Below are 23,790 nucleotides of genomic sequence, written 5' to 3'. Positions count from 1 at the left end.
TTCAAATGGTGATCAACACCATTGCAGAAAAATGCAGAATAACACTGATTGATTGAAACCTGATAATCACATGCTTAGGGATACAGTATATTCTTCATATATTCCCCTTAAATAAGAGAATTGCAGTCAAACCTGTCTTCCTGAGCCTTTGCTCTGCTTCTTGTTGCCAAAAACCGCAGATGAAGCTCCTGTCTTTGACTTTGGACAATCATATCCAATGTGTAGCAGTCAGTATAGTATCAGTGCATCTTTATTTTAAAATGTGCATGTTCCTTGTCTTCCATTCCTTTAAAATCTGAATCCAAACTGTTCTCTTGCCATGATTAATTGTCCAGAATGCATTTTCATACGTACTGTACAGATTGTGTGCCTGCCGTGTTTTGTGATATGAAAATGTTTGTTTACCTGATGTAGACAGTGTACCAGAAGCAGGTCTAGACGTCTGATTTCATTTGAAATTATGCCACGGAGATGAAATTAGCAACATGCCATCACAGTTAAGAAGGATCTGCAAGAAACTCAAACAATATCTATCAGAGACGCACTTTTTTTGTCCCATCTTAAATCTATTACTTGATGGGGATCCTCTATGTTATTGGAAAAGAAAATTTCATGGTCCTTTGGCGATGTATAGCCATATACACTTTCCAGATTAATTACAGAAAAGCCTTTTTTTCAAGAATGACTTTTTTACATTACTGTAATTAAAATATATTCATAGTTTTAAGAGTATAGATTTAAGATAATGAAGCATAACAAATATATAGTATATAAGGTCAGGACCTGTTAATCAAGGGATTTGCAACCAAAGGCAATTTCTGTAATTCTCTGTTCACTACTGCAATAGTAAATCAGATGCTTGGCTAAAGAACATAATTAAAATAGATATATTTTCCTAGAATAAATAAATAATTAAGTAAAAACTAGAAATGCCTGAACATGGAGTCACTTCTTGTAATTACATTGGGGCTTCTTTCCAGCCTTTAATGAATACATTTAATTTATTATTTTTGTGTGTGTGTCTTTTACAGTGATGGTCGTAATAAAATACACTCCCCATCTGATTATCATGCAAGATTGGCAATACGATTTTTAATTTAAAGATGAAAAAAGCACATACAACAATCTCTGAAGTCTGATTCTGATGATTTGTAATTTCTTGAAATCCCAAAGCAAAGTAAAGTCATGTATGTAGTTCATTTAGCCAGACATAGCGTCCCAGAGTGCCTCATAAATGTTTTTAATTCCAAATTCTACATTAAACTAATAAGGTAGTATTTCAATCACTCACATCTATTATGATAACACTGTACCAATTAACAAAGTTTGATACCTCAGATTGGAATCCACTATAAAATATCTGAAACTGAGTTTACCTCATGTTTACCATCTATTACAAATAATCTTGTTGGAACTTTTTGCATATGCATTTTGAGTCTTTGAACCTATTTCAACAAAAATCTTCCTTAAAACTGCACAACAAAGTCATCATCAGGAAAATGCAAGAAATCATCATCTTGCAAGAAAACTGTTCTTTCATGAGCAGCCTGAGCCCATGTGTTGTCCTGCTTGAGTATTGTCACATCAGGATGAGCCCACAGGAAGAGCAGCCAGGGGGGGTCCCAGGAACCTGGACAGTGTAACACCATGTAATCAGGCTGCTATTATTCAATACAAGTGAAGTTCTGCAGCAGCTTGACATCCCTGCGTTGTTCATCACACTTGGAACGTCCCACTAATCTCGCAGGGATGTGTGGTCTCCCAGATCATGGTCGGTCATTGATGGACTGTGTTTGGTTGTGTTTTGTGATGTTAAAACATCTTGCCGTGTTAGAAATTGCTGCCTTTGAACACCCCAAACAGAGAACAACAGTGCGCTGTCTTAGTTCAGTTTCCAACATATATTTCAGAAAGATGTTGTTCTCTTAACAAGTGCAGCATATTTACTGCTTTCTTTTGTTTTCTTTCTTGATTTGCACCTGGCGTGATGTTCAACAGGTGCCACCACCTTATCACCAGCGTGAAGCACAACTTTCTCAGTATTGAGGTGATTGAGTACTTAGATGTCTTACCGCATTGTGTTGGGCATGGAGGAAGTCGGGAAAATTTTAATTTCATTAAAAAAATCTGCTTGCAGGTGGACTGTGCGCACGTGGATTTCTCCCGTACACTGACACAAAGACTGGGGAGAACGGGTTTAGTTTTGATACAGCCAGGAGGTACTCAGAGCAAGATTCACTAGCTCAGGAGAAACACCGCCGTGAAATAAGGGCTCTGAGACGAGCCGATATTGCCCAGGTGTTGCTTTACATAGGGAGCACAGGCTGAGGGGTGGCTGGGAAGGGAGACGTGATCTGTACTTACACCAGCACGTGGTCTTAACCTGCTCAGTAGTGACGGCGTTAATGTTGATAGAAGGCAAAGCCATGCAATGATGTGGTCAAAGAGAAGCATTTTGGAAGTATCCCGGTCCACACAATGAGTGTATACACCCTCACCTTGCACTGCCTTTTGGTTTGCTTTCCTCTGCATATTGGATGGTTCGCTTGTTGAAGCTCAGAAGCTCTCTGAATGCTTCTAGATGTGTTTCACAGTATCGGGCTGGATAGACCAAATGGAAATCTGAACTTTTTTTTCCGTTTTTCTTCCATCGACTGTATCAGAGGGCAACTGTGATAGACCTTCCTCGTTTCCTAAGACGTATGTAAAGGAAACGGAGTCAGTAGACAGGAAATAATATAAAGATAAGTGGCAGAAATGTTGCTGAGGGGTTTGGGATGGCAGATAAAGATTTTAATATTCAAAGTTTAGCCTGGAGAGTAAAGGAATGCACAACAGTCTTACTAATGCCTGCAGTAATCAGGGAAATAACACCATGTTGGATTTCTCAGCCAGTTTGACTTTCACAGCTGTGCACTTCAGTCTATAACAAAACAAGCCCAGTGCAGCAAGTCAAGGCACAATTAAGACCAATCCAACAATGTCCTGTAAAAAAAGTATTTTCCTTTATGTGCAGCTACGCGAGTTTGTTGTTTGCCGCACAAAATCACAGCACATTGCGTTAAATTAAATTTCTAACAGTTGTGAAGAGGCTGCTTCTGTATTTTAGATCAGTACGTTGCACAGGACAATTTTGCTTCAAACTCTTTAAGTTCAACCTTTGATTTACTGAGTGTCTCCAGACTTTAAGTCATTTTTGCCGTGCAATACTGTAAGTGTATCTTCAAGGAATTTTATACCTAATGTCCTGTAAAATATTTTTCACAAAACTGTTAAACTGTCCTTTTTTTTCTAATCGGGTAACCTGCTATGGTTTGTTCCCATTAGGAGTCTGGTGATCAAGCACTTTTAGAATACCAGATTCTGCTTTGTTTTCCAAACGGCTTTCCAGGCACATCCTAAGGTTATATCTAAAATAGATTGAGAATAATTAAAAATAACACAAACTTTCTCATACAATACAACAAGGATATAAAAATAAAATCCTGTATCAAAACCGCTTCTGTGAAAGGGTCTTTATTTCTTGGAAGGATTTTTTTTTGAATGCACATTAAGCGTCCTTGAATTTGGGGCAAGATTTACTTCTCGATCTGCTGAGTCTTTGATCTTTGCAAAAAGAAGGTGCACTGAAGCCAAGAGAAAAGCCTGGCTGAGATGTGCTGCTCTGATACCCATTCCTACAGCTTTGCAGCCTCCCTCCACATTACCTGAGTCACGGGCTCATCCGGCCTGAAAGATTGGATTGTCAAAGAGCATGTTTGCTTAATTTGCACTTGTGCCTGTCTGTGTTTGGGTTTTCAGTCTCGTTTGATTCACTCTTTACGGAATGAGCGAGGTAGCAACGGTAAAAAAAAAAAAGAGGCATCTCAGTCGAGACAGTGAAGCCTGCGACAATTAAAATGGTAAACTTGAAAGAGAAACAATGGTTGTAATTAAAGGTATCAGGAACAACTGCTTAGCCTAAGCTATCAAAGCAGAACACCACACTTTGTAAAGCAAGGCGTAATTAGTTCATGCTTTATGTACAGGTAAAATTCTGTTTAATTGATGTTAAGACAGACAAAAAGGCACAGGATCAATCCTTTGTTTTTTATAATACCGGAGATACTGAACGATTATATTGCAGATCTTCAGTAGTACCTACACCTACAGACAGAGAAGGGCCAGAGTTAACACGAAAAAAACCCTACTTACAAACAGAATCAACTGCTCAAAGCAGTGTCTATACCATTTGGATACAGTTAATGCAAAAAAAATTAGAATGTCTGGTTATTCTTCAAAGGTTTTGCTCTCAACTGTATTGTGAAATTCAGTGGGAGAATAGGGAGAGAGGGTGGTGAGCTGTGCATTGTTTTAATTTCTTTTGTAGGTCTTAACTCTTCTGGAGAATAGTGCCTAATGAATAGTGCCCTGTTCTGTAAAGGATTTAGTGACTTTTGTCGGATTAAAAATGCATTATAAAAAGTACATTTTCCCCTTCAAGAGCTCAAAGGAGAATATGAAACAGTGGGTTTGAAATCTCATACTTTAAATCATTTGTATGGTACAAGCTCTATGTGTAAGTGTCTAATTCTGAAGGACTCGATCATAAAGAAATCTTTTCCAGAACCTTCGCAAATACAATCCACAAAAAACAACCAAATATGCTTTGAAATAAAAAATGCACTGCTTGTTAGTTTTGTTTACTAACTGTATGTAGACAAGCTTGCTCCAAGCACATTTGTTGTTTTTTTTACCATGAATTTCCACTGTTCTGTTATTTTTTGCTGTTGGTGTTTTGAAACCTTCATGAAGGTCAGACTGCACCAAGGTTATCCAAACTTTTTCCTTGATTCTGTAGAAGAAATGGCATTCACACTTAATACTTGTGAAGTGTTTCTTTTTATAGCCATTACAGATGGCAAATAATACCTCTTTTGGAGCCCTTTTCAAACCAGCTCTTCTCTTTATCTCGGCTCTAGGTTGGTCATGTGCAGGACCTTAAACAGTTTGTTGAATAACTGGGGAGGGGTGAGGAAGAAAAGTAGAAAAGTCGCTAATCAAAATACCAGGTTAGCTCTTCAAAATTATAAGTCCAGTTTTGTAAACCAATTGATGTCACAGTGCCTCTACACAGCCTAGGATATTGTTCCAGAGGAATAGGAGAAGGGCCACATTTCTCATTTGTAGCCTGTTTTGTAGTTAGGAGCTCATTGATCCACGGATCACATCAGGCTGTTTCTTGAAAAAGGCGTGGGTATCGGCTTCGACAATATGCCTGGGTAACTTGTTCCAGACTCCCACAACCCTTTGTGTAAAGAAGTGTTTGTTTGTCTCTTCTTGAATTCACCGTACTCATACTCATACCCAAGGCTGAAGAAATTGACACCTTTCAGTGTTAATGCCAATCCAGACACTATATATATGTGTGGGTGTTTTAACATAATACTTTTACTCATCTGGATGGAATGAAGCCAGATGTCTAAAAGCGGCCTCTGTTTGCCACAAAATGAAAGCCCTTGTTTTGTTCGAAATGCATATTGTGGGCAAAGTGGGGGAATCAACTGCTGTTTGCATCACCAAAACTCAAATTTAATTAAATCCAACAAAGTTAAAAGTTTTTCATGACATTTTTAAATATTAATATTTTCTTTCTTGTGGGACAATGAAATCTTGCTGTGCAAGAGTTATTTTGTTGCAAAAAACTAAAGCTGGGTGCTTTTGTACCATGGAACTTCAGATCTGTGGTATTGCTTAAAAAGCTAAGTGAAATCACCGTTCAAGATTATCTGAAGTGTTCTGACTTTCAGCGTGACATTTAAGTGCCAGACATTTTTCCGATGCAACTGAATGTGTATCGCCTGCTAACACATATCCAGCAGCACGAGTATATAGTATGCGGCCATTTCACCATCACCCAGAGGGTGTCATGTTTGTCCAGCACTCTCGTTTTTTGCATTTCTTGCATTGGCGTTGTACTGGCAAGACAAGCAGAATCCTGGTAATCCGATCCAGTCCATTTCAGGGAGGGTGGCAGAAAAGTGAGAACCAAAGATCTCTTCAAGAAGGTAGTTCCACATTTTTCCCCTTCCTACTATGATTGCACTGAGCTTTCTCTATGTGTCCTTTCACAGGGATGGGGAGACCCCCATATTAGGAAGTTAAAACTTAAACCAGACTCAACAATCAACTAATATCTTTTTATTCTCTCCTTCCGTTGACAGATTTGATGCTTTTCACGTTTCACCTGGAATTCAGGCCTCTTCTCACATCCCCCTACCCAATCACAAGCTTTTCCCCGCTTTTTGCTTGTTATCCACCGTCTCTCCTCCGCACCTGTAGAAGGCTCCATAGCCAGCACGTTTCCTACTTTTCACTGTGGAATTAACCTCTGCTTGCTCACTTGTATCCTTCTCCTGCCTTGTGATTAGCTTTTAATGCTATATAATTAGCCGTAGCACTGACAGGGGAGCCAGAAAGTCTCAGGTTTGTTGGATCTGTCCATGGAGAGAGGTCTGATTAGTCACCAGATAACAATAAATGTACTGGATCATTACTCAATCAAGAGATCCGTGGAATAATTCATTGATATTTTCCCTTTTTTTTATAACCCTCCATTGCAGCTGTACACCCTGTGTACAAATTTAAGGAGAAACAAATTAAAGAATGGGCATGCGGACTAAACTCTAGAGCAGCAGTCTGGTATTAGGACCAAGCGTATCTGCGTTGCGTGCATTGAGCAGATCGATTAGCCTGATGTTGCGAAGTAAAGCTTTGAAAATGGGGACACAGTCACATCGGGGATTATTTGTCAGAAATTCCCACTGTCTTCTAAGGAAGAGGTTGGGAATCTTTCAATTGCGTGGTCTCAGTTAAGAATCAATTTTAACATGCGTTGAGCCTGATGAAACTGTTTTTTTTTGTGCAAGATTTTGCCCAAGACATTTAAGAAGATGATACAATAAATTGAGAAACCTTTGTTTGCCAATAGCGGTTGCCCTTTGCGATTATTTTTCTAACCTCTCCAAGTTAAAATAAACAAATCAATAAGCTGTAATGTAAAGGGATGTTTGTAAGCACACAATTATTAAAACCCTGTGCAGAGTTTGTGAAATTAAATATTAGAACAGGTTTTCCAAACCTACACCAGAGAAGTGGAAACGCTGATCCTAGATGCAGGTGTTGATGTCTATAGAAAATCATCTTCTTTAAGTATGCAATTTAAGTTAATAAACTAATGATTGAACAGTAATTCAGTTTTTTTCTTAAATATTTTTCATTGCATAATGAGTTGCTGGATAACTCGTTATTTTATGGGAACATGCACAATGCTTCAGGATGACAAGAAACTTTTGTAGTCTGTCTGGGCTCTTGATGCTGTTCACAACTGCAATGCACATGCTGTGCTTAAGAACAATGCAGGTATTCATCAGCATTAAATATGTAACATTATAACAATATCACACTGAAAATAATAGGATAGGGATTTGAACTATGAACATGTGTTTTAATATTTATAAATGGGAACATTTCAAATTGGATTTTATTCAGTATTAATAGCTTGCGATGTTAAAGGCTACCCCTTTATTAAAAGAAGTTAAAAGCTACGTTTTATAAAGCTCAGATTCTGAGCACCTTGAAGAAAGACATTTCTGATGTCAAATTCATTTTACTTTTAAAGGCTGATGTATCTTTTCATGAACTTTCTGGATTGGTGGTTGCCAAAGAAGTGAAGCACTACAATAAATAGAGCTCTACAAGGAAATAATATCTATTGATGTTTTAAATTATTAGTAGTACATTTATTTATAGCAAAGTCCCACGTTGCATAAAACTTTGTTCGGATTTTCCATTCTGCAAAGGTGCCTCATGCAACACAATACATTTCAGTGACTTTTTGAGAAAAAAATTCTCAATTTATTGTAAACTCAAATATCTCTAACCCAGGGATTATAGTACTACCTGCTTGGATAGTTAGCTATGCCATTGATCTCATTTGAGATTCTGTATTATGTAGAACACAGCGCATTACAAAAACTGCTAATTGGCAATAATCTGTTTGTCAATAGTTAGAGGACTGCAGAATTCAGATAAGGAAAATTTCAGGCTTAAAGAACATTATCACATATTTTTTTATTTCTGTGGGCTAGGCTCCTGAAATTCCACTGCAAGTGTAACATACATGGATTACTGTGTGTGGCAAAATTATACATCAAGTTGAAAAAGACATGGTCATTAATTTCATTGGGTTCCTTCATACGCCATGCTGGATAATTAATAAAGCATATGCAGTTTGTTATATTCTATATAAAAATCAGCCTTAACCTACAGCAGGGAAATGGAAAGGTTCTTCACCAGTGTAAGGTACCGCATGCCCCACAATTGTAACCTTCCAGATCTTTTAAAGTTAAAATTCATGTCATTGTTTGATAAAGAAAAAAAACAGCAAAGACTGTTAATGTTCCTCCTTTCATTCTGACTATGTACCACACATGCTTAAAGAGAACAGACGTGTGGACTAGAATATTCAACATGATTCTTTCAAGCCACACCGGCTAACAGATCCTTATCCTTGGTCATACTTGCACTGCCTGTGACTTCCTGTTTCTGTTGCGTGCTGGTGATGTTCCTTCAGCTCCGGTCTGCAAGGAACTGCTTTCCAGTGCTCCAGGCAGCCAGATCTGTAGGGACACAAAGTAGCATGTCCCAGCAGATCCTTATCAAATCTTTAAAGCATCATCATAATGCTAAAATGTTCCAAAATAGTTTTTTTTTCTTTTCCAAGATGACTGAAATGCTTGGCTCTGCAGAATTTGGAGCTGTAGACTTGATTGTTTGTTAATTGTCACAAATAGCTGATCTCAACATGTAACTCCTGCTTAAATCTTTTATTATTATCGGTATTGTCGCAGATAAAACAAGGTCAGACCCAATGAAGACCTGCAAGACAGCATCTCACTTCTCTGTCTCTGCCATTTTTTTAACAAAGCACATCTGACACTCCTGATGTGTACAGTATCTGGGGACTGAAACATTGTAAAGGGTGTGTTTAGAAACCTGAAAATGCTTTCTGAAAAATTACCTCCACTGCATGTTTCCGTTTTTTGTATGGGGAAGTGAAAATATTCTATTTCAACAATTATCCAGGCTGCCATAATTTCTTTCGCAGTTTTGCTCAACTCAACAGAACTTGTACATTGTGTGGAAAAGGGACTGAACACGGTCATCTTCCCTTTTGCTCTGATGAAATTAACAACTATCCAATGAAATAGAAGGATTTTTTAAAAATGCACTAATCACAATATATGTAACGCTGCAGATAGTGTATCGTGGAGGAAACATTTAAAATGTTTTATTTTATTCAAACTTTCCTTATAACAGTAAAATATTCTGTATGTTTGTTTATTTGAATTGAAGCTATAAACCGGGCTTCCACTGTATGAACTTCCAGAGCTGTTACAAAATGTTTGAGGGGACATTATTCCAGGTGGAAATGGACTCTTTTTCTAGTGGTCATAAAAAGGTTTAACATTTATATTGTAAACTAGGTGGATGCTGCACATTGGTGGTGGTGGAGGGGAGCCCCCATTACCTGTAAAGCGCTTTGAGTGGAGTGTCCAAAAAAGCGCTATATAAGTGAAAGCAATTATTATAATTATTATTAAACTAGATTTTTTTAAAATGAAGAACAAGTTCGTGTTCAAGAAACAAAGTTATCCTAGAATAATAAGAATATAAAATAGTTAATGTCATGCATCTTTGAAATGGGTACAGAGCTGTCTGGTCTGAAATAATAGAACGCCATTAAAATACCATTACTGTAGTTCCAAAACAGTAGTTTTTAACGTGGTCGTTCTAAATTGGATTTCTTGCAAACATCGTCAGACTTGTAAATAAGGTGGAGTTCTATTCCGAGTAATTATCGGTTCAGGTCGGAATGTTTTCCCGATTAAACAGAAAGGGAAAGCCTGACCTCTGTTCCTTACACACACTACATAAATCTGCAGCGCCGAGAATCGCTTCCCCCAGCATTTAAAGGGAAACTTGTCACGTTTGCGATTCCCCCGCCCCCGCCTCCGGACTCCGCTCCGGCTTTTCCAGGTCGCCGCTGCTGCTAACTGAAAAATTCAATTAAGGATTCCTCTTCCCAGTTTGGAGCGGTATCCATGGCGGGTCTTTCCGGCTGCTCGCCCCGTGTTAGAAATAGGAAAATGCAATAATAAAACAAGAAAGAAAGGGAAAAAAAATGAGGCAACTTTGATCACGCATGCTCCCTTAACGTCCATCCTAAACACACATTTTCCTTTAGTTGGAAAGTCACCGAAAGCCGCTGAAGTACAGGTAAGACTTTTTTCCTCTCACCTACTGTACAGTCCTTTTACAAATAATATCACTTCATACCTCAAACGCGGAGCAGCGTTAAACTGCCCCTATTTTTTTTTTCCCCTCTCTCCGCCGACTTTTGGTGCAACTGAGCTCGCCTGTGCCATTTGGGGGTGCGTGTCGGTGTGACAGTGCGGGTCAGTGGGTCTCAAGGGCCGGTTCGGGGCGTGTGGACCCCCTCGCCGCGAGCGGCGCCCGGGTCCTCTCCTGGCGCAGCCGGAGCGCGAGAGCGGCTCGAGACGAACAGCCCATTGGCTCCGAGCACGAGTCCGCGGCTGCAGGTCGTGCGCTCCAAACTTGCTGGGAGGAAAAAACCGGGGACGTCGCAGGACCCTCCGAAAAGACAAGCCTGTTACATTGAACGGTGTGCGTGTGTGTGTGTGTGTAAGGGGGGAGAAGACTTGCTGAAAGAAAAAAAAACTAGGTGTGACTTTATTGCAACTTTTGGCTTTGTATAGTCGCCGCCGGATGATAATTCATTGGTGCCAAACAGAAAATTAAGAGAGACCCCAGCGCGGAAGGGGACTGATTTCACGCCGAGCGGCGGAATGCCGTGCAAAAATTGAAAGTTAACTGCTGTCGTTGTAACTATTTTATTTATTTGTACCTGTGTCTCAGCGAATAATGGTATGTTTTCGCTTTGCGGTCCTTGGGAATGACAACAGCCCGTTTCGGCAAAGTTGTTTTATTTCTCCCCCCCGCCTGCGCGATGGGTAATTTGCATCGGCTGGTTTTAATCGAAGTGTTGGGGTTTTTTTTTTAATCCTTTTTTTTTTGGAGACTTTTTTTTTTTGCTGGGGGACATAACAGGTGTCGTGGTGAGGAATCTTAACTGGCGGTCGGTGGGTGGGCTGTTTTCTGTGAGCTACTTCTGCGGGAGAATTGTTGGGGCAGCACGGGCGAATTCAGATGTTTACTGCGCCAAGTTGTGCACGCCGTAAAAGTAAACGCGGAAGAGAATTTTGCTCAAGTTAATCATTAATTTGTGAGTACAGAAATTGATCTGTTTCCACCTTCAACGAAAGGTGTTCTCAACGTTCGCTTTCAACTGAAAAGAGTTTTAGCTCCGAGAAATGCCAAGTTATCCTGTCCCCAGGAGTGGTGGCGAATTTAATCTTCAATTTAACACTCACTGGCGTTTTCCTTAATTCCCCAGCCCTTCCTCTCAGCAAGTGCAAATTCGAATTCCCTGAAATCGTGCTATTTATCCCCTGACAAGACTCGGTATCGCTTCTGTGGGATATTAATACAGGCAGCTCGCGTTGACCGTTGACGTTTTTAAAATATATAGAGACCCTCCGGTACTCCGGTAAATATCTCCCAGTTCATTTAAGTGGTAAGAGAACTTAAATTGCAATTGAACCAGCTTTACTTTCAGTTTTCGAAGCGTATATCCGAAAAGTTATCTCCGTGTTAACGCCAGGCGCTCGGCGGTTGTTTATTGTTGGAAGTTAGTAATCAAATTTCCTGAGATCGTTTTCCTTTTGTTTAATTTATTAGAGTTATTTATTCTGTTGATGATAATCTGTTGCTGGTTTCTATGGAGACGTTAAACTGATCTCTTTTGAGAAATTCAAACTCCATATGCCCTAAAACGTTTAAAGGGACAATGACCTTTTCTGTCAAGATCACTTCTTTATTTTTGTAAACGTCGGAGCTTGTTAACCGAGATCTGAGCGATTTCGAGAGAGACACTTACACCCTGACATGTAGATAATTTGCTCATATCCCGTTCATAACCCTAGCTTGCCTTTAACTCCCAACCACGAATACCTATACACACTGCGACTTTTTAAAACCTTGCTCTTGTTTTCAGGCAGCACATTCTGTAACACTTAAGTCTCAATTTCACCGTTATATCTAGAAAAGTGAATTATTCACCTTTTTGTTAATTAAGCTGTCCAAGGTACCTAACTGTATACCCTACTTATATCATAAAGGAGTTAGATCCATCCCTTCTTTACAGTTAAACTGGAATATTTGCTTCTTTAGTTTTATTTTTTAATGTATGTTAAATTAGAAATGTCGTAAGACGCGCCTGATGTCTTCTTTACAGTCCACTTTGAAATTGGTATTTTTTTTTAATGTGTGGATGTTGAAACAGTGCTCGATAATGGTAATCAATGCCTGTTGATAGTAATTTCACACACCCTAGCCTGTATATTGTGGGATAAAATTCAGTATGCGAAGTACAGTCTTGACACAGTGCACATACATGCACACAGTGAGATGCAGGCTCGCTGTCGTTTTAATTTAACCTTTCCAGTTCACCTATAATGTGAGAACGGTGGTAAAGGTGAGAACGTTTTGCCTAATCAGTCTTTATATTTTTTAACGGGGCCAAACGCAAATGAAATTCCGAGCCTGAACGTTGTCACTCAAAAAACGGGTCACTTGCAAATTCGCAATTACGACACTGCTAAAGAAAAACAAAAATATTTATAGGAAATAAACCAGAGCAACAAAAGTTTCTCAGAACGTTAAAATATGTGTGTGCATTATTACTGTTTTTCTAAAGGCGATAATATAAACGCGCTGTTGTGTTATTGAGTCAGAGGACACAAAGATCATTCCCATTACAAAGCTTATCCTAGTTACCTTATCTGTGCCGCATGCAATTTGCTATTATTCCTAATAGAAAAAGGGCCCAGAAAGTAGCACTGTAGCTTTAAGCTCTGGAGTTTGCATATTCTCTTCGGATCTTTCGCCTTTGCTAATTATTGTGTTGTTTTCAGAGCAAATATGTCATATCCATGGCGACCAGGAAGGTTTATTGTCTTTCTGAAGCAATAGCTCACATAAGTAATTAATGACTTCTTTTTTCCCTCCTCTGGCTTTGGTTAAACAGATCATTCAAGGAGAGCCATCTCTCCCTCTCTTTTAAAAAAAACCCGCATGTGACATTAGAACATTAGATACAACGTAAAACAATTTTTCAAATAAGTCAAAGATAGTTTCTTTTTTTATAATCATGTGTATGATTTGTTTGTAGTCAGTGCCTGACAAGGTCGTTACAAAAAAACCATGCAGATTTGTTTGGTTACAGCGCTGGTATTCTGATCTGTTACGAACAAGCGATGCTGTTTTAATAATAAGTTTTTAAGAGAAAACAGAAATAGCAACTTGTCACCATAGTGCACCGAGCGTTACTCCACGGTTGACGGTTTTAAAATGCTCTTATTTATTTCAGTGGACAATGCACAGATTAAAATGGACTATCTACGAGTTTTCACAAAACAGGTGGTTAGTTTTTTATAGTTTTTGATGATTTTATCTCAAAAACAAGTAAAGAGAGTTAGACTTATGTAATTAAAATGAATGTTTAGTGAGAAGTCATTCAGATTTCTGGTTTCATCCCATCCCTGTTTCTGACGGGTCATTTCTGTTTTCAATATGTAACTGAAGTCCTTGGTGTTAGTATTTGCACCCTGTATCTTCTTTTAGATAATTAACTGAAACGTCTTTTGTACCACTTGCTGGGGTGAATGAAAGTAAATCGATGAACTTAGAAGTGGCATTAATGGAAAGTAAGTAAAGTATAGTTTTAACAAAAAAATATAATTATTAGACTGAATACATTTGTGAACATCTTTTTTTGTTACAACCCAGAGTGCACTGTTTTATTACCCCGAGCCTAGCTGAATGTTTTATCATGATAATTCTTTGAGAATTAAGGGTGTTTTGGGAGTCATTGTACCCCGATAACTTTCTGCCTGAATGCGCTCAGTGTACTGAACAGGAAGGTTGTATTTGTCCACTGTGATGGAGGTTGGGGTTCACGGTGGAGCATTCTGAAGATGCTGGTACATGTGCTCAGTGTGTACGGTCATGCCCTTCAGCATGAACACTTGGGGCCCAGCTGTATCTGTCCGGAGATGTATTCCTGCATGAGTCTCCTGTCTCCATCACTCTTCCTAAAGTGTGGAACATTTGCTCCTCAGAGACTTGCTGGAGGTTTTCTCAAGTGTGGTGATTGAGTACAGTGGGCCATTCACAAGTTATTTTTAACTTCCTAATACTACTGCTACTACTATGTTTTCCGTTCATTTCTTTTTTAATTTACTTAAGCATTCTTAATTGCTTTGTGAAGCCACTGCAAGGGGAGAGTCGTGTTTTAGTTCTGCAAATTGTTTTCATTAATTCCGTGGAACTTGGCATGTTTTGTGCTCTATTGGAAAAAAGCAAGACTCTTTTTTTGTTTAATGGGAAGGATAATTTTTGTCATCTTGATTAGGAATGCTAATTACAATAATAGTGGTTATACCGGTATACCAGTGTACACGGGCCAGGATCTTTTCTGATACTGATGCATAGATGTATGTTAATTAAGGTGGTATTAGCAATTAGTTAATGAAGCTCCCTAAATCTGACAAAATGAATTCATGTGCTCTGTGCATTTGTGACTGTAGGGGGGTTACAGTGAGAAAATGCAAAGCAGAGGAATTCTTTCAGTCGGCCTTAAACAAGTGTTGTGTTATTCCTTGGGACAAATGTAGTTAAAGCTTGAGCTACATTAGTCCCTATTTCTGCTAGGCTGGATATCATACAGAGAAGATGACCCCCCCTCCTTCCCACCAACATGGGGTGAACGTGATTGATCGTGTTAAAAGGACAAAAAGATATCAAACAAACTACAAACTTGCAAACTCGCACTGTAGGAGCAAAAGGTGTTTTAGAGCTTTTTAAATAGAAACTGGCAGTTCAATTTCTCAGACACAGCAATGCTCCTTTAGGAGCAGCAATAAATAAAGCAAATATTGTTTAAGGCTCTCTGGGTTTTCACATTAGGTACATAATTAGTATTGGATGGCAATGTGGTGCCAGGATCACCTTCAGGCTGGGTGGGTAGGCATGGCAGGAGGGGTGCCAATTTGAATAGTCCTAAATCCATTGATACAGTATTATTTGGGTAAGCAAATAAAGGTAAACACAGAGTCTTGTTTAATTTTGCTTCATATATTCACAATTAAGTCACCATTCCATTGTGAACACCGACAACATGGCTCGGAGAATGAAATGCGTTGCAATGTGTTCATACCAGTTGTGTCTGTGTTTACACGATGGTACTTCTTTTAACAGGTCCAGCAGTAAAGGGCATAACGTTTCTAATTTAAAATAAACTGATACCCAGTACTGGCAAGGAACCAAATGGAAGAACTTCTTTCTAAAAAAATCGTGATTGGTATTATAGTCTTGCCTTTATTATCTGATTCTTCCTGGGACTATATTGACTCTACTGTCCTTTTTTGTTTGGTGTTTTGATTCTCGACTGTGGAGCCACCACTTCAGAGGAAGACTGAGAAACAGTTAAGTGGTTTGTATCGTTTTTATAAGCAACTTGGAAAGTGTATTGCCTTCAGTACAGAAACTCTTAAGCTTTTGATTAGTTATTGAAGAGTGTATTGGGTAATAATATCCCTATTAATCACTGAAAATAAGCCTTGCTCAAAAACACTCGCTGGTCCTTTTTCGTGGACTAACCTAATAAATTGATTTTGAAATACCCCTGAGAAGATCTCTCTCTTTTCTTCTTAGCAGGGCAGTAGGTGGTTTGCCTCAATATTCTGCGTCATTGTTGCATACCTCTGCCTAGTGCAGAGAGCTCAGAATTAGTGCTGTCTTTTTTTCAGCACACGCTTGTCTTGACCTCAAACAAAATCCTACTGTTAGCAGATGCTACAAAAGAGTGCAAGAATGTGACTTTTCAAAGTGATAAGTTATTTGTACCACTGACCCCTTTACCCCACCCACTTCTCATAACAGGCCAGCACGTCTGCTTTCGTGTTTTCTTTTATTAATATGACATTTTTTTTTCTTCAATGCTTGGGCAAAATCGTTTTCTCATGCTTGATCGACCATTAAAGAAATCCAGTATAATTGAGGTGCGGGGTGAATTGCTTTGCCTGTCATTTCCCTTGACATTGGCCTGTCTGGAAGGGGAAAAAAATCATAAATAAATAAATTAACAAAGAAACAACCGGCATAATAACAATAAAGGGGAAGAATTAGCGAACCGCCGCGGCGACGGCTACATAAACCCGCGGTGTCCCGGCTCTGCGCCGCGCTTTGCCTGCAGCAGTTTGCCCTGGTTGCCTTTGAAGGAGGAATCTGCACGGTGCAAAAAGAGCCGGAGAGAGAGAGGGAGCAGAAACAGGGAAAGAAAGGGACATACTGCCCCTTCCGAGCTCATTAGCATTCTTAATAAGTCTTAAGGAATGAAGGAGCATTGAGTCTAAATGCTGGGTAATCCTGACGCTGCTCAAGGTGAGAGGAGATGTGAGGACGTGCAGACTCCTTCGAGGAGACCGGGGGTCACGGGGTTAAAGCTTGGGAGTTTTAGGGACATGAGGCGCGGCCGTCATCCTGTCTGAGGGCCCGGCGACTCCCTCGGACCGGACGAGCGTGGGCCAGCTGGGCAAGCTGTGGTCGTGGCTGTCGAAAGACCTTGCAGGGAGACCTAAACCGAGACGTGCATGGGCCTGCCTTTGGCATGGACCTGCGTGGGTACTATTTGTGCGACAGGCTTGAGTGCCGGCAGTTTTGTATTTTAGCGTGAAACCGTTAAGTTAACTGCAGAGGGAAGTGTACGCATGTGTAGTTGGAGCCTACGGTGGCAGAGGGTTCGTCTCTGCTACCAAAACTTAAATTGAGTTCACTCCCGTGTTTCTCATAAGTCTTTTCCTTAGGTTACTGGTAAAATAATCTGCCAGTCACCACTGGACAAGGAATTGATTCTAAAGTGCACACAAAAAGGAGTTATTTCCGTTAAAATGAGCTTATTTAGAATTAAATAATATTGAAGCGCCCACATGACATCGATCAGCTTATTCCAGTGGCAGCTGGATTTTTCTCGCATATCCTTCAAAAACTCCTTCTTTTAGACACCAGCTATTAGAGGAATTTAAAACATTTTTCCCAGGTTCCTGCTGCAGCCATCAGCCAGGCTACTGATGTCCTAATCCAGCAGGTTAACATGGAGGCTGCAGAATGTCTTTTGTTCAAGTCAGAAGAGCACTGCTTCATTTTTCATGCCTGCTTGCTCAATGTGGGCTCAGTGGAAAGCATTGAGTTCTCATCTGAGGTTAAGGGGAAATGGGCTGCAAATTTAAAATTTGGCATTTAAAATGAGGGCTCCTTAGGGACATATTGTATCTGATTGACTTTGGAACTGCCTACAGATTTGACCTGAAGTTGCTGAGGTTTCGGAGTGATTTAGAGAGAGGCACTGACGAAGCTAAAACTATGCAGTTTGGGGAAAGTATGCATCAGGAATCTCCCCTTGAAACACTGTTATTTCACCAGTTTAAATGTTAATCAGGAATTAAATGTATTATGCAGCTGTCATCTGTATGTTAATGGATGTAAATAATGTCTTATTAGTCTGGTTTAGATTTGAATAAGCAGCGAAACTAAATAAAGGTGCATATATTCACACAGTATAAGCTACAGAAACCACACACACAGAGTCCTTAGCCAAGATTTTTGATACCGGATGATGAAACCGTGTTATTTTTTGTTGTTGTTTCGAAGATTTACCCCTTAAGAGAGTCCTCCCTTGTGGCCCTGGTTCATCAAAATATGAGTTGCTTTGAAAATTTACCAAGAAAAACTCATAAATATGAAGGGCAGTTGCTAAAATCTTATCCATGCCAGTAATGTGCACTTTGATTAAAGTGCCTTTCAAAATAAGTGTACACAGGAGTCCACGTTTTGCTGTTTTTTTGTTTAGTTTGCAAAGATTGATCAAAATAAAAAAAAGAGCCAGCGTGCTTTCCTCCCGGGATGCGGTGAAGGACTGTATCCAATGGTTATGGTGCGTCAGCCCTTCAATGCCAAGTGACTGTGGCGCGCAGCACAACACGGGTGCCCTCCCTTCGCTACACTGGGGTGGCAACTATTGCCCGATTCCACAGGGGAGCGGGAGACACAGAGAGCAATTGCCATGGTGATCCAGGTGCCCCCCCCCCCCAACACACACGTGGGCCGTGGTGCCTTGTGGTGCATCAAGGTGGGAAGGATTTCACAGCAGCAGGTTCTGTGAGCTTTGCTTCCTTTACCTGGGTATCCTTTGAAGTTACCGAGTTCTTCCATATGTTGTCAGGGCGCAAGCTTCTACAGGAGAGACTGTCAGGCAGAATCCTGTTGAAATCCATCACTCTATTTAACGTTTTGAGCGCTGTGCTGCTTTAGGAAGAGTTTTTTCGCCCTGAATTAAGCACAGTCAGAAATCAAGGTAAGACTTTTTGAATAAACATCGCGGACACTTGAGGACTCTGTTAGGCACTTTCTGCTGAGTTGTAGAGGGATTTAGTGATCAGGGAGGGTGTAAAAAATACTGATTTTAATTTTTTTTTAATTGCTCCACAACGGCTGCTCAAAATTGGGAGCTGTGGATTACAGAAAAACTCCAATGGCAGAAAACCCTTCAGTTTGCTAACTTACAGTAAAACAGGGAACATTGGCTGACGTGTTATTCAGTCCTTTGAGCTGCGGAGATCAAGCCTTTGCTGATCTGAAATAAGAAACTGGCTCAAGGAGTGAAAAACACAATCCGAAAAAATCGCGATAGCCAAAATACCAAGATTGTTTTTCTCCGCTAGAGGATAGCGCAGCCTTCCTGGGAATTCGCTTCAAAGGATAAAATAAAGAGTTTACACTTCACCTGCCTTGGCAGAAGCTGTTTCCAAAAGACCTTAGGATATAGAATCAGCTTACCAAGAGTTGTTTTTGCGTTGTTGTGTGACTCACATTTTGGTACAAAACAAAAAGGAGAAAAATAACAGTGAAGATGAGAAGGCTTCTGAAATAACCCAGGACCTTTACACAACTCCACTCCTTCTGTAGTACACACACTTTGATTCTTTTGTTCTCACCTCATAGGTGAGAATAAAACAGCTTGGGCTCAAGAGCACCAAGACAGTTCTTTAAACTGCTGCCCTGTGTCTGTAAATCTAAGTACCACACTGGGGCTGTGGCTGAGAAATGATATAAAAATAGTATTGGTAACTTCAGTCACTGTACAAAGTGTTCTCTGCCAGCTTGATGGCGTCTTGAAAGCACTGGAATTGTGCCATGTAAATGTACAGTTGTTGGAAAAAGATAAGGGCTTAGACAAAGGTGGATATCACTTGCAAAGATTTGTGTACAGAAAATCTGTCTGGCAGTTCTTCTGTGTTTCATAAAGCCTCTTTTCGTTTGAGCTGCGCTTAATTGGGCATCAATGAAGCAGATCAGCTGCTGCAGTCCTTTAATATTTTTGTTTTAATTCTGGTGCTTTGGGAATCGGTATTGGACTTTCTGAATTTGTGCTGTTCTCACTCATAATAAGTAGTTTGATGAACAGATCAGTTTCTCACTGCCTCCACCTGGAAAATACAATTGTAGATTCATTGATCTCTTGTTAAAAATAGGAGAGATTTCCTTCCACCAAAATGTAAGACCACAAGCAGCGCAGTAATTTAAAATACTGTATTAGTATAGAGCTAGGTGTGGATATCTGGTCAGTTCCAGTAGCTTGTCTTACGAGCTCATTTTTCAAATACAACTTTCATTGACTGGTACAGAGTGCTCTCTCACCATTCTGTGTTCATGTGGCATTCAGCGCGCTATTGAAGTCTATGTGATTGTATTCTTAGTCTGAATGCTGCGGCTCTAAAAGTCTGGGCTCTCTCAGGGTTTATTTTAGTTCTCCCGCACTACTGCTGCACAGAGAGGATATGCATTCAGTTATCAATGCCACCAGTACTACTGCCGCTGATATTAATAATACAAGAACACAGTCTCTGGCCAAAACAGACATCCATGAGCTCCTGGGGCAGGTGTTATTCTCAGATCTTGATGATCTGGCAAGCTGACCTTTGGGAAACATCACACTTATCACAGCCTCAGCCTAAGACAATCTTAGCAGAAAGTAGGATGGGACCATGTATTTTATTACAAAAATATTATAAAATCTCATGGAACACATTTCACACCCTGTATAAGCTTCTCTTGTGGCTCCAGTACGTTTTTGGACTGGATTTGTGATGCTTTGGCCACGTAGTGTATTAATATCAATAAAACCAGCTGTTGCCAGTTTTCACGCATGAGCCCATGTGCACGCTGAAGCCGATGCTTCTAGTGGCAAAAATGAGCACTTGGGTTTGCAAACGCAGAGGTACGCATCTGCCTGGAGTAAAGTCCCACAGTTTCAAGCCTGCTGCCTGTGCGGTCCGAGTGAAGAAATCGCAGTTCCTGCCCTGTACTCGAACGCCCTTGAGAGTCAGAAGGAAGAGGGGGCTGGAGTATGACAGCAGCCTGTTGAAAAAAGCCCACTGTGCATTACTTCTGCAAGTCCCAATTATAATAATGATCATCATCGTGCTCATCTGGCACCTCAATGCATGACATGTCCTTAGTCAGCAGCTCTTCCTCCAATCCTTTTACAGACGCGGGTCAGTGCACGAGTAGTCTCTGTCCAGAAGGTAGGCACTAGGTTTCAGCCTGCGCTGATGGACACTTCTCTTCACAGCTGGGGGAGGGCTGCTGTACAGTCAGGGCTTCATGTCTACAGCCTTTATAAGATAAGATAAGATCACGTTATTGGCCATATACAATTTCTTGTGTTAGGAATCTGTCTTTTCACATACCCCAGCTTGCTCTTCAGAGATGCACAGACAGGGAGAGAGAAGCTTGGGGTCAGAGCGCAGGGCCAGCCATTTATACAGTTGGGGATAACCCCAACTGGAGCAGTTGGGGTTAAGGGCCTTACTCAGGGGCCCAACAGAGTAGGATTCCTTTGACGGCCGCAGGATACGAACCAGCAACCTTCTAGCCACAGGCACAGATCCTTAGCCACAGAGCCACCACACCGCCCAGAATGTTTTTTTATAACATATATCCTGTGATCTGAGCAGAACACAAGTTGATTGCACAGAGACTGCTCCCGACATGCTTCACCGTGCTACACTTGTGGTTTCATAGGCGTTCCTTTCTTTCTTAATTCTTTTCCTTAGTTCTGATGTAGTTTGATTTGTGGGAGGACTTGCAGGCTGGAATAGTGCCCTGAGTCCAGCCTGTCTCAAGTCCATCTGCTGCCATGAAGTCATTGGGTCTTGCTGAAAGGCATGTCCAATTTGCAGCCTGTTTTGAGAGAGGGAAGATGGGGGGGCTAAATGAAAGGAAATTAATTTGCAGTCAACAGGAATGGTTGGATCTAAAATCTGCAACAGGAGGTGAAGTTGGTAGCATCTATCATTAAACGGAGAATTAATTTTTCTTACAATGGCGCTTTCTGAGTTGGAAAAAGAATTGGTAACTTTTTCCTTGAGTGGATTTATTTAACAGTGTCACAACTCCTTCATAAACACTACACAACATGATATAAAAACATGATTCATTGCATTTCATAACAAGACATACTTTCAGCTGAAATCTCAGAGCAGAACTCCAGGAAGAGAGAAGTCATGTGAAAATGAGGAAGACCCCATGAAGGACTTCAGAGCTGACAAGGATGTTCTACTGATACAGCTCAGTAACAGCAGTCCTAGTATATTTGGGTTAAATTTGATTTTCTTACAGTATATGCTTTGTACGCCTGTTATCTTGGTTCTGAAGAAGTTGTGACAGGGTTATGTACCCCCATTCAAGTAAGGTGTGAGTACAAATTCTCTCTTGGCAAATTTGGCTTTGCACGGTGACTTGTTTCTGTATTTGGTGAAATTTGCTCCATACTTCCTGTTGGTCAAGTCTTGTGGCTGAAAAACTGAAGTGATCTTTGAAAACAGGCAGATTCATTCATCCTTTTCTGGACAGAAACCCCTGTTATTTGTCATTTTTATTTAGAGTTTTGTGTTGTGAGGCTTTACTTGATTAAAGGAGACGGATGAATGTTCCGAAGTGTTGCAAGTTGGAAACAAATTCAGCTACAGCACTGAAACTGTCTTCTCTGTCAATACATGCTATAGTAACCTCGTTTTGTTCCCTCATTTTGGCTGCACTGTGCAAATTTATACAGGATTCCTCTGAAGGAGTGCTCTTGATTTGCAATTTAGAGATTTTTTTTTTGCAGAGTAAATAATTTTTCATCAGAATTGTTAGACTAGGCTGCCAGAAAGAATTTCTCGCTTTTACCTTCTCAATTAATTCAGAAATCGATTAGGAGAACGGTAACATACCTCCATAGCTCAGACACTACTGTGGTAACATGGTGACAGTGTTTTAAAGGGGAAATCCTCAGTGCTTATTATTAATGGCTGTGGGGTACATGGCCTTGTCTTGCAGAAGGTCATAGAAAATGTAATCCTATAAATTCCTTAAAGAAAAGTTAGGATTATTTAGCATGTTATGTCCTGGTAGGCTTGTGGTACTGTGCAATGTTACCATCTGTCTTGCCTTATTCTCTCTGCAGATCTGTTAGCTTCAAATCACCCGAGCTGGAGAGCTTTAAATGTAGTGGTCATTCTGGGATACATTATACAAAATGTGACAAAGACCTCCCTTTTATGTACAAATGCTAATTAAATGTTTACCCCATCCTAGCGTTGCAGTGGGAAAGACTTGTTAGCAATTTGGCAGCTTATCAAATTGCATTTTAAATGGAGCTATTTAAATATGACTGAATTCGGCTTTTCTGAATGCGCGTTGTTTTAAATGAAGCTGAAGCAAGATGCCGTTTTGCAAAGATCACACTTCAAGCAAAACAAGCAACTTTGGGATATCAGTTCAGGATTGTTTTGTGCATTCATTAAAAATATTTATTAATGTTGGAAATTTTATGTTGAAGCTGCAAATTTAATTACTTAAATTAAGAAACGGTACATCATTCACTATTTCCTTGAAAAGGAGGGGAAAACAGCCGGGTCCTTCTTTAATGTTCCAGTGGAGGTTGTCTCTCATGTTGTCCGAATAATTTCGCTAATTGGAATAAAATGTGCAGTCTAGAAAACAGAAGAGCCCCTTGATTTGCAAATGAATGTGGTATTACACAAATATTTTATTGCTCTTAATTTAAGCTCAAAGCCTGACAGAAAAGGGCGATTTCTCCCAGAAAAGCTTGTCAACAACTATGTTTGTCCAAAGAATTCTGCTGTATGAAGCTGTCCTCCTGCATTTGGTATACATCGTTAAGTTCATGCGAGCCAATCAGATTGGCCATTTACTGCACATTCCAGAACATGTTAGCAGAAAAAAACAAATAACTGTCAAAACTTGTGTGCCTTTTGGGGCCTTTTTGTTAGCAGATAGGGTTTAATGTGGCATTCCTGTGGTAAAAGGGATATATAAAGTTGGTTTGATCTCAACCAGTCATCTGTTGAATCTATATCCTTCATCCGACCATGCTCCTAAGACACAAACTCAACTTTAAACTTCACTTGCTCATATAACAAAATTAGTCTATGTTCAAGAAGAAGATCCTGTTTCTTAAACAGTAGCTTTTCCTCATGGGAA

The 23,790-nt window shown here is 40.0% G+C and overlaps 1 protein-coding gene and 1 long non-coding RNA gene across 4 annotated transcripts in view; one reads left to right on the top strand and one right to left on the bottom strand.

Annotated features, from left to right (window-relative positions):
* Window positions 1–5,980: 5,980 nt before the first annotated feature.
* casz1 (castor zinc finger 1) overlaps window positions 5,981–23,790 on the top strand; it is a 243,477-nt gene continuing 225,667 nt past the window's right edge. For 2 of the 3 annotated variants that reach the window (XM_088617339.1, XM_088617340.1), the window contains exon 1: window positions 9,823–10,320. The gene's annotated coding sequence lies outside the window, so the exon portion shown is untranslated. Of the gene's footprint in view, window positions 6,048–9,822; window positions 10,321–23,790 lie in introns of those variants that run through there. The other variant, XM_088617342.1, reaches the window with a different exon arrangement.
* On the bottom strand, window positions 8,095–10,739 carry LOC148642169 (uncharacterized). The gene is made up of 2 exons (XR_015929646.1): window positions 10,381–10,739; window positions 8,095–8,660 (listed from the first exon to the last, which is right to left on the bottom strand). It is a non-coding gene; the product is annotated as an uncharacterized LOC148642169 (long non-coding RNA).

This window comes from Lepisosteus platostomus, chromosome 23 (assembly GCF_059453375.1).
Source record: "Lepisosteus platostomus isolate fLepPlt1 chromosome 23, fLepPlt1.hap1, whole genome shotgun sequence".
In the NCBI taxonomy this organism is placed as follows: domain Eukaryota; kingdom Metazoa; phylum Chordata; class Actinopteri; order Semionotiformes; family Lepisosteidae; genus Lepisosteus; species Lepisosteus platostomus.
This window is presented reverse-complemented; position numbering and strand designations above follow the sequence as displayed.